The sequence below is a fragment of the Dasypus novemcinctus genome, chromosome 26 (assembly GCF_030445035.2).
Source record: "Dasypus novemcinctus isolate mDasNov1 chromosome 26, mDasNov1.1.hap2, whole genome shotgun sequence".
In the NCBI taxonomy this organism is placed as follows: Eukaryota; Metazoa; Chordata; class Mammalia; order Cingulata; family Dasypodidae; genus Dasypus; species Dasypus novemcinctus.
The window spans coordinates 43,601,481-43,610,927 of record NC_080698.1 but is presented as its reverse complement, the minus strand read 5'-3'; positions in this window follow the sequence as shown (position 1 = coordinate 43,610,927).

Sequence of the window (9,447 nt, the reverse complement as noted above, 5' to 3'; positions counted from 1 at the left end):
TCTCCTAGTTTTCCTAAGCATAACCACTGCCGTGGGAACTAGGGTTGGCAGTTTTCACCCAAACCCAGCAAATTACCACAATCTTTCCCTAGAGTTAACCAACAGCATAAAAGAAATCAAGGAAGAATGTTGTTTCCCATCAACATTGGGAGGACGCAGCCTCTGAAGGCACCTGGTCTTTCTCACTTTTGTGGTCTATTATGTCATAGTGCCCCCCTGCTGAGCCCACATACCACCATCTTCTTTATCCTTTTATTGGGGCCATGTACCTTCAAAATTCTAATTAGGTTTATTTCTTACAGAATCAATGCCTTATTAGTCATGGAAGGGCTTTCATCCAGTTCCAACCAGGGTGTTGAACCTGTCTTCCCTCAACCTCAATGGAATAGCCAAATAGGTTAACACCCTATCAAGCAGGGACTACTGCCCTAAGCAGCAGGAAGTAACCACAGAAAAATGACCATCGCCCCTTGGTACTCCCTTAAGAATATGGCCGTGAACTTTCTGAGGGGAGTTGAAGCAGGTTAGTACAGGGAAATAAGGAAAATATGAGGCACAACGTGGCTGACGGACAACATGACTGACAGACAACAGGGCCTTGAAACCCTGCTGAGACCTTGATCCTGACCTCGTGGTCCCAGCTAACTCTTTCCAGGACCTCCCCTTGGCCCCGGATATTCCAAACAGTCCTCTCTACTGGCCCCCACCACTTGGTGGGGTAGGCAATAACAGCTGGGGTCCCTCCCCTTAGCATTAGCAAGGGGAGGAATAATTAATAGTTTCAAAAGTAACCACATGAGACAGAACTCACTCTCTCTGCCTAGAGGAGCCCGCACCAAATCTTGGTGTGTATTTCTGTCTTTCTCTCCCATCTCTCAACAAGCTCTGTTCTTTTTCCCCATTTCCCATTAAATTCTTCCTACTGGCCTAACTAAAATAAATAAATAAATAAGGTTACATATTAGCAAATTGAGGATTAAAGAACTTAACTTGTTTAAGGTCCTCGAGCTAGAATGTGGTAATGACCTAGAGGCCATTATATATGCTGTTCCTTCTCTCCAGTCTTTGAAGGCAATCACTATCTGATGGATGAATAAATGAAAGCATGAATATAAAATAAACAGCAGAGTATAAGTTAGAAAGCACTAGGGAGGCAAGAGAGTTTGGCATGTAGACAGGTGGAACACAGGTAGGCTTTTCCCGCAAATTGAAGCTCTTCCAGTGCCTCAACCTCCTATGTTCCAGCTGCTAAAATGCTGCACTTTTGACACCTTCAATTCCTGGCATTTTTGAGCCTAAAAACCTTCCTTATAGGTGGAAAACATCACATGTGCTGGAAAACATTCCATTGTAATTTGTACACATCGAAGTACTAAAGGCCATATTTAGTGATTTGGGTACACCTTTAACAAAATTAATAGAGGTCAGTAGCTCTTCCCCTTGATGCATGTTAGAATTACCTGGGGAGTGTTTGGAAAATTGCCATTTAATCTGGAAGAAGTGGGGCCCAGGCATCAGAAACTTCTAAAAGTTTCCTTTTTAGGTGTTTTTAATTTGCAGTTAGAGATGAAAACACTGATCTAGGGTAATCTACAGCCCCTCCTTTGTGATGTTTAGAAAAGTATATTGAAGCTATCTCTCCTCTGTTGAATTTCATTTTCAACTACAATACTAAGAGAAAAACATAAATTGAAAAGTGGCAGCAACTGTGAATATGAAATTTACCATCCTGCTGTTTTGGTGTTTCATATATAGCCAGTGAGGAAAAGGCCACATATAGAACAAAACACTGAACAGATGTGACACTAGTACTGGGAACAATTTCTCCTCACCAGCCTGTAATGAGAGCAGATAGAAAATCAGAGGAAAACTACTTGGCTCTGATGAGATGATGGGACATGGCCCTGGTTACAAGAGTCCTTTCCATTCCTGGTTGGTTGCAAGTCATGTCCTGTGTCAAAGAGAAGGGTTCTATTCATGAAAACAATATAATTCTGGGAGATGAAAAATAGTGGTTATGAGCACACAAGGAGTTTGGAACCAATATCTCCACTCAATATCAGACGGCTCTGTTTAGAAATCTAGCATTGTTTCAATCAACTGCTTCCTTGCTGATTCTAAGTTAAAAATGTCCCCAAACTCTTCCATATATATGCCTCTGCCATGTGGTTGGATTGACTAATGTCTAATTATATTCATTGGTGGTATATGGTCCAATTCTATTCTGAGCTTTCCAAAGAGGTTTTATTATTGTTGTTGTTTTTGTTTTGACCATTATTGAAATAGCAGCCAACTTGTTTTCATGGAGAGACATAGCTAACTTATAGCAGAAAGCTGTAGGCTAATTTTACATCAACTACTAATCTAGTAATAGAGAACCTCATCCTGTATTTTCTCCTAATACTTCCTACTTGCTGATCTTTAACAAGAAAAATGCAAAATGATGATAAAAGTATAGTTTTACTTCCTCCATAATCTCTTTCAGCTTCGTTCAGGGCACTCAGTCCAGTAGTGGAGACAGAAAAATACTCAAATGATTGGATTATAGAACATTTTATAGGACAGACAACTTTGCGCCACTTGCTTATGTAGAATGGGCACATTCTCCTATTAGGAAATTCTCTTGACTCTAAGCATGCTACCAGGCTTCCTATGGGAACCAACTCAAATTGTTGGTATATTATCATATCTCATCCTCTATGTCCTCACCACTCCCCAGATATACACACATTTGAAGGAGTCTCTGTCCTCTGTGAGAGATCAAGGTATTTACCAGATTTTATGAGAAGAGAATTAGAATGCACTAAAGGTTGGAGTTTTAAAAAACCATGGAACATGTAGAGAGGAAATTAAGTTTCTTAATACTGAGGTTGGGAATTGTATTACCTCAGATTTTACTATGAAGGGATTCTCTGGGATCTATTGATCAGAAAAGACAAAAAACCAAGATGAAAATAAGGTCAAATACTTCTTTTTAAGAAGAAATTCTCTGTTTCTTTTCTGGAAATTAGGGTAAATTATACTCACAACATAAAAAGGAAAGTTTAATTACAAACTCCCAGTACCTGGATCTAGAAGAAAAACGGACAATCAAAATCAAAATAGTGATAATCCATCCAGTAAATGTGGAAATAATTTGTTTAATTCATTCCCTCCAAACCCTAAAGAGTAAAAAATCCAACCACAGGAAATTATGCAATTTATAACTTCCTGAAAATGTATACAATGGAAAGATTTTTTAATTTTATATTGAAATCATATCAACAAGGTAACAGTGGAACTTTGCTATTAACAGGTTGAAGGGTGGCTCTTAAGGGAATTTAATAGTTTCTTGGCAATGCAAACAATCATCTCATTTTATGAACTTGTAAGTTCTGAATTTTATCTATTATATTTTCTTGAATTAGAGAATAACACCACTGATGGAAATGCCATTTACATTTCTCATTCAAGTGTTCAAATGGTGGTAGGGGGTATAAAAGGGATTTTCTAAATGTTTTGAAATATTGGTATTTCTATAATTTAGTGCTAACATTTAAGAAGAAAGTGACTATTAGACTAAAACATGGGAATGTTTAGCTATGCAGAAGATTTCAATGTAACAAATACCACATACATACACCCAGCTTTATCTGGACTGTGACATCCAGCTCCACACGTGAATAAAAAGAATAAGAAGAAAGAAAAAAGTGATGACTCAGACTTTTAAGAAGGATAGCATATGCCTTCTTGTTCTTACAGTGTTAAATGTAGGTCTCCCTCTACCTGGGCTTAATTGGGTTAGAAAGGACAGAAAAAAAGTGGAGCACAATACACTGATAGAAATGCCATTAAATTTCTCACTCAAATCTGCAAATTGTCTTAACTGATGAAGTAGATAGAATTATATTAAAGGAAGGATTTGTCTTTCAGTTTGCTAAAAGCTTTCTAAAGCAATATACCAGAAATGGGTCTGATTTTTACAATGGGGTTTATTAAGTTGCACGCTTACAGTTCTAAGACCGTGACAGTGTTCATATCAAAGCATGGCTAGAAATAGGACTGTTTAGATCTTTAACAAACTGCTGAAATCTCCTTTGGATTTCTCTTTTAGCAATCCCACAGAGAACTTCTTTCCATAAGGATTTCACTATGACAGTTTCAGCACAGGAAACAAATATCAGGTATTTCTCCCTAGGTCAAATCAACCCAGTGCTACTTCCTGAGAGGAACAGTCTCTCTGTTTAATAGCTGGCATTTTGTAGGAGACCAGCAGGCCCTGGGCTTGGCTTGACACAGCTCAAGCCATGGTCCTCAAGGCCAACAGTCACTTTTCCAGAACTCTTATATGAGGTAGAAGATGTCACACAATGCCAGAGGATCATCTGCATAAAGTCATCCCATTGAGTTATAGGTTCTTATGATTTCAAAAGAGGAATGCTACCATGAATTGGAAGCTTGCCTCAACACCTGTTATCCTCCTAAAGCATTTGAATATGTGATATACTTGCTACCTCTGAATTTTTCATTTTAAAAGTGAATTATGGAAAGTCAAATCAATTCACTATATCTCAAAGAAACATGTGAATTCAGGGTCCTGATTTTTGCCAAAGCATTATTTCAAAAATGCCAATGATCCTATGAGCAGATTAAATTCCTTGTTATAGCTAAGAGCTCTTTTATTCTAAAGTCTTGTGGGCTTTCAAAAGTCTGCTTTAACAGAGAAGGGAAAATAGTTGAGACTAGATAGCACAGTTTGATAAAGGCTGTCAATCAAAGAGACACAAGGATTCTTCTTTGGGGCTAGAGACTGGGCCCTGAAAATTAATGAGAATATTTTTAAATTTCCTCTATATGTGCAGATAATTTAGGAAACTGTAGAATAACTAAGAAAGAATATTTTATAGAAAAACCGAATGTAATTGCATAGAAGAGAGAATTCAAATTTTGTTAATTGGAGAATGAAAATCAATGCAATTGTATTTTTATAAAATTGTAAGGAGGAATAAATATACACAGGTTACTCTTCAATAGCTGAGCCTGGAGAACATTGCCTCTTTAACTTTCATACTTTTGAAGTACTGTGTTTATCCTTTGGCAGGGAAACAAGGGTCCTGCCTGTCCGTTACCACATACTTCTGGTTAACCTGGTCATCCTTACGTAGAAATTAATTATGTAATGTGGAAACATGGCCTCTACTTAACCCCAGGTTGTAATTCCATTGGTCAACTATATCTCTTATCAAATTAAAACTGAACACAATAGCTGCCTAGGTAATAACAATGCAATTTTTATCAAATATCAAGTAGAATAGATTATTACAATTCAGGACAGAGAGCATTTAAAAAGAAACTTCAGTGTCAAAAATTGCTCTAGCAGTGGGACTAAGAATTTTTGAAGCAAGAAATGAATGCCTTGTTTGTCTCCTGCTCATGAACACTGGGTCAAGCTAGGTAAATAACAAATAGGATACGAAGGGATCTGCTAGTAGGGCATTGGGGCACTCTGATCAATACATAAAAAATTCTGTGTACTCATTAATTAGCATGAACCCTTATCAGAGACAGCATATTTTTAACTGGAGTGTCAATGTTGAATAGTTCAGAGTGGTTACCTGGAGAAAACTGTTGAAAAATTTTCTGAGACTATATGGGATCTCAGTGAGAACAGACATTTATTGGCAATGTCTCTTGTCATAGGAGTAGGGGAAATTATTGTCCATGTGCCATGAATTTTCCATCCTTGATCGAGTTTGGTCAGTGGTTTTCAACAACACCAATATATTAAACTGGGGAGCTTTGAAAAATACTAATGCCTAGTCTCTACCCCGAAGATTCTCATTTGAATGATGTAGATGAACTCAGATTTCAACAGTCTTGTAAAAGTTCCCAGGCAATTGATGTATAATGAGAGTAAAGAACCATTGCTATTGATAGTACAGAATTCAGAAAATCTCACATCTCCTGGAGTTAATTTCCTGGGTTAGGTTTTTTATATGGTGTTTCCAGAAGGAGCCTAGAAACCACTGAGCAAATAACCATTTCTATGAATCTGATAATTGATATCTAGCTCTTGTCAATATATTTGTCATTAAAAAGTCACTGTAAAATACATACTAGTTAATACACTGTATTTCCATGTGCCATCAATTCTCTTTTAATTGAGAAAAAAAGCCTGATTAGTGATTCATATTTTATGCATTTATTAACCTGAGTCTTAAAACAAGATATAATTCTAAATGATTATTTCAAAATGGTGGTAATACTTGAGTGCCTTTAAGCAATCTATTTTTAAGGCACTCATGCAGCACTTACTCAATCTACTTCATTCTTCTGCGAATACCTTATCTCCGAAATAGCTTCCAGGTTGTGGTAGGAAACTTTGAAACAATTTTTTAAAAGTCTTTTTTACCTCATGTGAAAATTAAGTATGAAAATAGAAAAGGGAAAAGTAATTTCCAATTAAAAGATGCTTAGTCAATGAAACTGTGAAAATCCTCTCAAAATCTCTTAGTCTAACAAAAATGTTTACTATTATGTAAACTATCCTCATCTTCCTGATCCCTCACCCCTTGGAATGTCTTGTAGAAGATATTATGGAGAGCAAGGAAAACCATCCCTGTCTTCAAAAATGTCTACAGTTAGCATTTACTTTGAACAAACTCATCATGGACATTTTCCACCCCCAGAGCTGCTCCGGGCACCTGCTTTATGACAAACATAGTGAACACCTTCTCGATGCTCAACCCAGGGAAAGGTTCTGGCGTTAGAGAGGTCAGAAAGACAGTTGTAGCTTTTAGTTAGTCATAATCTAGCCCTTAAACTAGCCTCAGTAAATGTCCATTTAAACAAAACCAAAGAAACCAAAACATTCTGGGTAGCCTTTCGGCATAGGTGTGCGATATGAGTTTGGAGTTATTCAGAATTACTTGTGGAAATATAATTAGTTCAATTGCACTTTTCAGATTAAGAATATATAAGAAAAATTTTATATGGAAATTAATTGGGGAAAGAGGAAAGAACTTTAAAGATGGTAATGGAACTTCTCCAAATATACTGTCACTTGACCTATAAAACTTATATTCACAAGAGGAGAGAACATAGGACTCAGTCTGTAATTTTGATGAGCCACTGTAACATAATTTTTTAAAAAATTATTTTACAGACAATTATTCCTTAACGTATAGGTAAGGAAACTGAAACTAAAATAAGTTGGGTGATGATTTACTAAGGTCAGGAGTTAGGAAGCCCAGATTATAACTAAGTCATTTCTGAGGACTTTTGATGGGGTTACACGACATACACGATGCCCGTGAAGGATAGTACAGGCCCTGTCATAAGCCTTATAACAAGTACAGCAGTCAATACTTTTCACCCTATGACCCAACAACTGCACGATTTATATAAATAAAAAGCAATATTTGTATTAATGATAAATTAGCAGGAAAAGAACTACTCATCTCCACATTTCCATGGACTTGTGTGTTTTAGCTGAACTGTTATGTTTGCCTGAGCATTATTACATGTTCTAATATCAGTGAAGGGCAGGCACTTACTAGCAGAAGTTGATTGACTTATAGCTTATGAGATGATAAACTTTCCTTCATGGTGAATTACTCATATTAAGTGGCCATTTATTCTAATGCTCTGAATACCTACCATGTCAAAATGTATTAATACCATGAATCTTTTATTAGTATCTTCTTTGTTTTTACTCCAAAATCCCTGCTCATATTTTCAGAATCATTTAGATAAGAAATAGGTTCTGGTCGTATAATTTCCCTGGAGACCCAGATATAAAAATAGCATAGACCACATTTGAATGTACGCATTACCAATACAAGAGTTTATTTCCATAATTCCTAACCATATAAGTATTAAAACTGGAATGCTGTATTGTATGATCCCATTTGTGTAGAGTGTAAGCATAGATCCATTTATAGAGATGAAATTAGATTGGTGACTGGGAGGGAAAGAGGGGAGTTACTGACTTTAACACATTTATCTGTGAGAAAAAGTTCATAACCACAATTAACATTTTTGTCTTCATTCTAGTCCTGGAAGAAAGATTTTTTGAAGCATTAATTTAACTAAAATTGTTCATTTTAAAGGAAATACATAAATATTTAGCACATGCTGAAATGCTCCCTAGAAACCATGGAAGTTTTCTAATTCTTTGAAAATTCAAAATCCAATAGGGCAAAAATAGAAACCCTTTATCATCCACTTTATCACTCACATCAGAATGATCAATTTTGAAATCAACTTGGACTAAAAAATACTGTATGACCTTATTTTCTTTTGTTTCATTAGCAATGAAATCTCTTGCTATCTGTGCTTTCTTATCAGCTGTAATACATGATGTCGTGTCTTCAAGAACCACAGAGTTTGGCAAATATCTGGCCCAGTAGTGTTCTGAAGGTGGTTAAAAATAACTATTGAATAAAAAAAATACACAAAGAAATAATTAAATAAATGAATCAAAACCATTTTGATGAGGTAAATATAATTATTTTAGTCATCTAATTTTATCCATATCAATGACTGAAGAAGGCATATAAAACCTAAAATAAGATAATATAGCTTGTTTCTAGTTGAAAGTAACAAGTTATTTTTATTGTTTAGGGAAAAAACTAATTTTTCAAAGTGAAAGATTACTACATGTTTTCCCTCCAATTGTACTGCATTTGCTGCTATACCAAATACAATATGTATATATATTATATGCATGGACATATATCTAAAATATGGATGTTCACTCTAGATGAAACACACAGTCACACACGTACATACACTGAAGTTGCCAGTGTAGAAGATTGTGCTGGGCACACACAGTGCTGCGCAAATCATAAAGCTAAAATAAATTAGGCAGACCCTGAAAAGATGAGGAAATTTTGTTTCTTTCTCATTTCCTTCAGTTGTTTTTATAAAGATAGTGGTCTCTCTTGTTTCAATCAAATCAAGAAAAGTAATTGGTTTAACAATTTGAGTAAACTTTTCACAAAATCAAACAATTGAGTGAATGTTTCTAAATTAGCTATACCTGTGGCACTTTAAATAGAAGTGTCTGCAGGAAGGGAAGAAAGGAGGAAGGGAAGAAGGAGATAGATCAGGGAAGGCCAAGGAAGGAAAACAGATGACAATCAGTCACGTTTGTTGTTGTTGATGTTCTGATTTGCTTTTTACATACTGCCAAGCAGATAAGAGAAGAAAATTTCACATTCCAAATTTTAGGACAGATTCAATTCAAATTATTCAAGCTCACATAAATGAGGGTCAATTGTCAAATCTCTAATTATTTATAAGGCTTATCAAATTCTAATTCCTTGCTATGGCCTACCAGGACCAGCTGACCTGTCCTTAACTCTTTCTAGGACTTCATCTTATTCCATTCCCTCCCTTGGCTCAAATACTTCAGCTCCATGGGCCTTTTGGTTCCGCGAGCATAACAGGCCTCACTCATGGTTC